Source organism: Hemibagrus wyckioides, linkage group LG05, assembly GCF_019097595.1.
Source record: "Hemibagrus wyckioides isolate EC202008001 linkage group LG05, SWU_Hwy_1.0, whole genome shotgun sequence".
Classification (NCBI taxonomy): domain Eukaryota; kingdom Metazoa; phylum Chordata; class Actinopteri; order Siluriformes; family Bagridae; genus Hemibagrus; species Hemibagrus wyckioides.
In genome coordinates, this window is record NC_080714.1 from 27,848,976 (window position 1) to 27,857,357 (window position 8,382).

Sequence of the window (8,382 nt, forward strand, 5' to 3'; positions counted from 1 at the left end):
CGGGTTGAGGTCAGGACTCTGTGCAGGCCAGTCAAGTTCATCCACACCAGACTCTGTCATCCATGTCTTTATGGACCTTGCTTTGTGCACTGGTGCACAGTCATGTTGGAAGAGGAAGGGACCAGCTCCAAACTGTTCCCACAAAGTTGGGAGCATGTAATTGTCCAAAATGTCTTGGTATGCTGAAGCATTCAGAGTTCCTTTCACTGGAACTAAGGGGCCAAGCCCAGCTCCTGAAAAACAACCCCACACCATAATCCCCCCTCCACCAAACTTTACACTTGGCAAAATGCAGTCAGACAAGTACCGTTCTCCTGGCAACCGCCAAACCCAGACTCGTCCATCAGATTGCCAGATGGAAAAGCGCGGTTCGTCACTCCAGAGAACGCGTCTCCACTGCTCTAGAGTCCAGTGGCGGCGTGCTTTACACCACTGCATCCGACGCTTTGCATTGCACTTGGTGATGTATGGCTTGGATGAAGCTGCTCGGCCATGGAAACCCATTCCATGAAGCTCTCTGCACACTGTTCTTGAGCTAGTCTGAAGGCCACATGAAGTTCGGAGGTCTGTAGCGATTGACTCTGCAGAAAGTTGGCGACCTCTTCACACTATGCGCCTCAGCATCCGCTGACCCCGCTCCGTCAGTTTACGTGGCCTACCACTTCGTGGCCGAGTTGCTGTCGTTCCCAAACACTTCCACGTTCTTATAATACAGCTGACAGTTGACTGTGGAATATTTAGGAGCGAGGAAATTTCACGACTGGATTTGTTGCACAGGTGGCATCCTATCACAGTTCCACGCTGGAATTCACTGAGCTCCTGAGAGCGACCCATTCTTTCACAAATGTTTGTAAAAACAGTCTGCATGCCTAGGTGCTTGATTTTATACACCTGTGACCATGGAAGTGATTGGAACACCTGATTCTGATTATTTGGATGGGTGAGCGAATACTTTTGGCAATATAGTGTATATGCGGAAGAGGGCAGGTAGCACATTGTGTGTTATACAGCAGTAGGTATGTCTCAGAAGTAGCACATGATCACAGAGAGCTAGCTTGTTGGTGGGAATTGGCAAATAAAATAGAATAAATAGAAAAAGCCTTTAAAGGACTGACGGCAGGAAGCCTTTATTACTGCCACACATACATTACAGTGCAGTGGAATTCTTTTCTTTGCATATTCCAGCCGAGGAAGTTGGGGTCAGAGCACAGGAGCAGTTGGTGGTGCTGGGGCTTGAACCCCAATCCTCCAATTAACAACCCTGAGCCTTAACCACTTGAACCAAGTTAAAGCTTAAGCCTTGAGCCTGGGGTTCAAGCCCCAGTACCTCCAAGCTGCCATTGGTAGGCCCTTAACTCTATCTGCTCCAGGGGCACTGTATCATGGCTGACCCCAACATCCTAACAAGCTGAAGAAAGAGAAAGATTGAAGGCATGGCTTTTACACCAACCGACAAGTATTTGAACCCAGGATCGTCTGTTTACTAGACAGGCGCGTTAACCAACTAAGCCACAGCACCACTGTAAACCTATACATTACAGTGCAGTGAAATTCCTTCCTCCACATATCCCAGCTTATTAGGATGTTGGGGTCAAAGTGCAGGGTCAGCCATGATACAGTGACCCTGGAACAGGTAGGGGGAACAGGTAGGGTTAACAGCTTTGCTCAAGGACCTACCAATGGCAGCATGAAGGTACTGGTAACTCATTGAGCCACCTATAAGGGAGAAATGGGCTCATTAGGAAAGCTATCTTGGAAAACCGATGACAAAGATTTTTTTATTGGATTTGGTGTCATTCCACCCTCAAGGCCCCTGAAGATTTCAGGTGAGGAATATTGCATTACAGAGCATTTCTGGCATTTGGCAGAAGGCCTTTTCCAGAATGACTTACATTTTTATCTCATTTTATACAACTGAACAATTGAAGGTTAAGGGCTTGCTCAAGGGCCCAGAAGTGGCAGCGTGGTGGACCTGGGATTTAAGCTCACAACCTTCTGTTCATTAGCCTTAACCACTAATCTACCACATCCAGGGCAGCACAGAACATCCTTCCCTGGATAGACACTGGATACACTCTAGATCCACTGTGGCCCTTAGCAGGATGTAATGCTAACTAAAGGTTACTGAGTGAATATATGTATCATATGAACATCTCAGCTCCAGTAGAACAGCACACACACATCAGACACTGAACATGTTTGACTGATCGATTATATTTAATGTAGAACTATTTCCCTGAATACTGCTTTAAGTGCAGTAATTGAGTGGTGCTGATGTTTATCGATGTGGTCGTGTTGAGGGTGCGGGTCTGCCACAGCGGGGAGGAGAAAACAGAGGCGGGTTGAGGGAGATGAAAGCGTGATGGAGACGGGTGGAGGGATTATCCGGTGCAGGAGAAGGGGGAGGGGAATCAGAGGATTATCAGGATAAGAGCGAGGGGAAGGGAGCGGATTACAGTGAGGAGAGCTGGATTGCAAAATAATCCTCTCAGAAGGAAAAGCTGCATATTATTCACTGCTGCTAAGACCTAAGAGAAAGAGAGTAGAAAGAGTGTGTGTTCCTGTAGCACTCAGAAGACACACCACACACTCCACCATCCATTTACACACACACACTTCTCTAGGTAGAATCCTGCAACAGGAACCAAAGAACCCTTGAGGAATACTGTAACTTGAGAGAATGCGCTCTCTCTCTCTCTCTCTCTCTCTCGCTCGCTCTCTCTCTCTCTCTCTCTCTCACTTCCCTGTGTTCTGTTGCTTCAGTTCTTGGCCCTCTGACTGTTTATGTTTATTTTCATACTCTCACTCAAATACTCACCCTGCTGTGATTACTCACTCTCTTCCATGTCTGTCTGTCTGTCAGTCAGCCCTTATATTTTCTAGCTCTTGCCATCATCTGTATGTCAGTTCTCTATCTATCTATCTATCTATCTATCTATCTATCTATCTATCTATCTATCTATCTATCTATCTATCTATCTATCACTCTGTTTCTCTGCTAGTCTGTCTGTCGGCCTGTCTCTTTGTCAGTCAGTCTGTCTGTCTGTCTTTATCACTGTCTGTCTCTCTGTCTACTTCTCTGTCTATTTGTCTGTTTCTCTGTCTGTCGATCTGACTCACTGTCTGTTTCTTTGTCTGTCTATCTGTCTGTCTCTCTCTATCTCAATCCGCCTGTCTGTCTGTCTATCTGTCTGTCTCTCTGTCTGTTTCTCTGTATGTCTCTCTGTCTGTTTCTTTGTCTTTCTGTCTGTCTGTCTATCTGTCTATCTGTCTATCTGGAGAGAGAGAGAGAGAGAGAGAGAGAAAGAGGAGGAGATGGTTTTATTGAAAGGAAGAGGAACTGAACCAAAAAAATAAATAAAAGAGAATTAAAAACATTTTCTTTTCCTTAAGCCACCATTGTTATCCAATAGCGCGGCTTTTTCAGGACAAGGCTTAAACTTTATTGAAAATAGTTTGACATGAGAAGGATCCAACATGCCGTGACAGCATGGGAAAATCAGTAAGAAATTGTGTCATATTAATTAAGAGTATACTTTAAGATGGAATAGTGTGGCACGTATGCAGTGATGACCATCTGAACCCTGTCTCACTCTCTGCCTCTGTAAACACACCTCCGGCTCCACTCTGCCTTTATTATGTAACATAATGCTATTTTTCCACCAATGTCTTCCAGTAATACAGGCTGTAAAGATAGACGTATACAATAAGCGCTCGTGTTTTTTTTTTGTGCCTTCACACCTGCTCTATTTGTCCCTGTTGATCTGTTTGCCTCTTCCCATCATTTTCACAGAACGGCATTCAGGGCTGGAAAACAAACGAAAATTATCCACTTTTTTCCTTTTCTCCGTGCATCAGCGGCGTGTAAACAGAGCTGAGAGAGGATGATGAAGCCCTCGTTTCGTTCCACTAACCTACTTACTATAAATGACTTTCGTTTCATAATCAACACTCCCATGTTACCTAACATAACATAACTCGTTCCCTTCCTTATTCTCTCTCTCTCTCTGTTTCTTTATGACACACGCTCTCTGGAAGCTCGTTATAGAAATCTCACCAGTTTGTTTTTGTCAGACATATTCACATCTTCCACACTAATCCTACATGTCCACTCATCTCAACATGTTAAAATAATAACAACCACAGTGTTTTACAACCTAGAAAACTAGTGTGTATCTAGTACAAATTTTTATATTGATTCATCAGATTTCATTACGTCTCAAACAGAAAAATATCAAACCCATCCAGTTCACATGAGATCAGTCAGTATATCAGTTATTAATGATCATATGCATTAAATAAATAAATAAATAGCAGCTTATGTATAATGGGATAACTTTTTGATCAAGGTTTTTTTATTTGTTTTCAAATGATACAGAACACACACACACACACAAAAAAATAATAATAATGATAAACTCCCCCATCCCCCAAACACCAGACATAGACATAAGGAAACTATACATAATCAGATGTCCGTAAAAAAAGATAATAATCACAATAATAACAACAATAACAGCAAATAAACAATACAAAGTGAACATAGAAGGTATTCTCCACCATATTGACCATATTGTCTGTTTTCATTCCTTCAACGAAAATTAAGAAAGGTTGCCAGATTTTATAAAATGCCCCGGTAGACCCTCTAACTGTATACATAATTTTCTCCAAATTAAGATGATACATAACGTCCCTTATCCAATGACTAAATGACGGTGGAATAGGGTCCTTTCATTTAATCAGTATCAGTCTCCTAGCTAGAAGGGAGCAGAATGCCAATATTTTAGTTTTCCTTTTACCAACCCTAGTGTTCTCCGGGGGCACACCAAACAATGCGATAAGTGGGGGAGGCTCCACCATCTCTCCGAATAATCCTTGTCTTAAAAATGTTGGACCAGAACGTATAAAGTCTTGGACATGTCCAAAACATATGCAGTAGAGTTGCGGGAGCCTGCCCACATCTATCACATGTGGGATCTATGTCAGCTTTGATCTACGACAGTCGGACCTTAGACCAATGTAGACGATGTACAATTTTAAATTGTATTACGGTATGTCTGAGGCAAATGGATTATTCCCGTATTATTTTGTGCCAGATTTCCTCTGAAATTAGCTCACCTAAGTCTGTCTCCCACCTATTTTTGAGTAGATCTAGAGGAGTTGAGTCATGCATGCTGAGTAGCTCATAGATCTTGCTTGTAGCCTGTTTCTGGACTGATTTACATTCAAAAATTGAGTCTAACAGAGAAGTTGGAGGGCATGATGGAAAATAATTAGAGTTCAGAGCTACAAAGTTCTGAAGTTGCAAATACCTATAGAAATGTGACTTAGGAATATCAAATTTCTACCAACTGTTCAAAGGATGCAAAATTTCCATCAATATAAAGTTCAGTCAGTGAGACCAGGCCTTTTCTGGCCCAGACCTCAAATGCATCGTCCATCATTGATGGAACAAACATGTCATTTCTAGAAATTGGTGTAGCCTGTGGTAACGATTGCCTAATCTGATTCCAGATTTTAACTGAGTGTACATCTACTGGATTAGAAGTCAGGCTAGAGATTGGCTGGGTGAATGGTATTTTAGAACTGAGTAAGGCCGCTAGAGAAGTGGACCCAACCGAGGCCTCCTCCAGAATTGTCCAAACAGGGGCAGCGTCGTCATCCTTTAACCAGAACAGCAATGCTCTTATGTTGGCTGCCCAGTAATAATACATGAAATTTGGTAGCGCCATCCCTCCCCCTAAACGAGGCCTCTGCAGTGTACTTCTTTTAATTCTTGGTGTTTTTTTTGGTCCAAATAAAGGTAGATATTTGATTATTTAATTTGGAGAAGAAAGATTTTGTTAAAAAAACGGAAGGCACTGAAAGATATATAAAAACTTTGGCAGTACATTCATCTTTACTGTATTAATTCTTCCACCTAATGAGAGAGTAAGGTGGTCCCAGCGCTCGAAATCTTGTTTTAAATTAGATAAGAGAGGTGGATAGTTGGCCCCATATAGATCTTTATGATTATGCGTGACCCAAATCCCGAGGTATAATGGGATAACTTTATGAACAAACATCAACTGCAAAATGAATTTTTACATTATTTTATTTTCATGTAGCATTTTCTAAAGTGTGATGCTGTTCCTTCAATTATTAGAGTACACAGATATATTTAATATGTAATATCATTGTTTTTTTATTTTGTGTATTGTACACTCATTAATATATTTTTTAATCATTTATCACCAATTTGGCAGTATAATGTATCTGAATAAAATTATAATAAATAAATAAATAAATAAATAAATAAATAAATAAATAAATAAATAAATAAAAGATGAAATAAAAGATGAAATAAAATAATTAAATAAAAATGAGGGACACATTTTCATTTGCAATAACCATCTTGTTAGAATTGTAACATTAAAAAATATTTTAATTTTGTGTATTGTATACTTATTCATATATTTTTTAATCATTTATCACCAATTTGGCAGTGTAATGTATACAAATGAAATTATAAAAATAAAACAAACAAACAAACAAATAAATAAATATATAAAATTAACAAATGGAATCAAAATGAGGGACAAATTTTCATTTGCAATAACAATCTCTTTATAATTGTAACATTAAAAATTTTTTTAATTTTGTGTATTAATATGTTTTAATCATTTATCACCCAATTGCCAGTATAATATATAAGAATGAAATTATAAAAATAAATAAATAAACATTTTAGAATTGCAATAACAATCTCATAAGAATTGTGCCAGTAAAAATATTTTTACAATTACAAAAAAATGATATAATTTGAGCATAAAAAATAACTGCAAAATGTATTTCTAAACTATTTAAAAATAATTAAATTCAATTATTTTACTATTCTGAAGCATTTTATAAAGTCTAATGTTTCTTCTCTTATTTGTATAAGTTCACATATTTTAATATGAAATCTATTAAATGAATATTGTAACTGTTATTTATTTCTTATATTATTTATTATTTAAATGATTTTATTTCAATCATGTACATTTTAATCATCATAATCTCCATGTTGCCAGTTTAATGAATATAAAAAAATTCCGACATGACTGTCATGTTGACACACCGCCCCAGTTAACTCTCTCTCACACACACACACACACACACATCACTACATAAAAGTCCCTGCATACCTGCCGAACTTTAATCCCCTCACAGTTCACCAGAGTTCAGGAGTCATGCGAGGAAATCAGGTCATGACACGTCCGCCTCATCCGTAATTATATTTTTATTCTGTATTTTAAGCATGATGATTAAGGGCGTTTTCCAATAATATGGACGACGCGGCTTTCAGGAACCCTTTTTCTTATAGCCACGCCCACCCAGGCCTGAGACATTTAGGCGTGGCACGACTACAGCGCACAGATGAAAGTGACAATGGAATTGCATTCACTTTAAAAATTGCTCCGGTTGTTGTTCTTTATGCATCGAGAGAAATGCAGCGGAGGCATGCTTTTCAGTGTGGAGCATTTTTCTGGAAGTCATCACTGGTGAAAAGCTCTAGAGTGAGATGCCATAAAGGGGTGTGGCTTGCTTTTAAATGGTGGATAATATTCACATCTGAAGGGCAGCGAGTCTTGAAAAGCAGTTCCCTGATGTTTCATTGTGAAGGTTTTTGCTTTTCAGTTCACCGTGCTGTTGTCTTGTGACCAAAGAAAGGTTTGTATATCGCATTTCAGTGACATCAGGTGCTATGCCACAATTGAAAAGGCAACAAATTGAGGTGATGCTAATAAATTATTATCGTTATAAATGAAAAAGACTAGTATGTGAAAATCAGCTCACAATCCTTCCACAAGTCATCTTTATTAGTGAATTAATTGTAGGCCTGCCCCAGATTCTGTACAACGTTGGACCGAAACTCGAATACTGAATCACTGCCTTCTGATCAAAACTGTTATTTGTTTGTACCTCGCTGAAGGAACACAGTGAGCCTGTTGGGGTGGAGAAGCTGAAGTCTGAGCTCACTAGTGGAGATGATTAAATCTAATCTAATGTTAAAGTATAATTGGTTAAAATTATAAAACAAACATCAATGTCTAGTCAAAAAAAATTGCATGGCGTTTAACAGAAAGTGTGCACCAAATCTGCGGCTTGTGACCAAACTTCTTAAAACACATCAAACTTTAAAGTTGACTTAAAAATGTACCACCATTTTAGTTACAGGCAGCTGTTCTGAAATCAAATAAAAAATGCAGGAAGTCTAGTCAAAGCCAAACTGCTCGAAGTACCTCTGCTACTAGAAGAAGGTGAACTTTCTGAGCTGAGAGGAAGTCCGACGGACAAGTGAGCTCCATCTCACATCCTGCAAGAATTTTCAGAACTTGTCGATGTTGACTGTAGAATCTT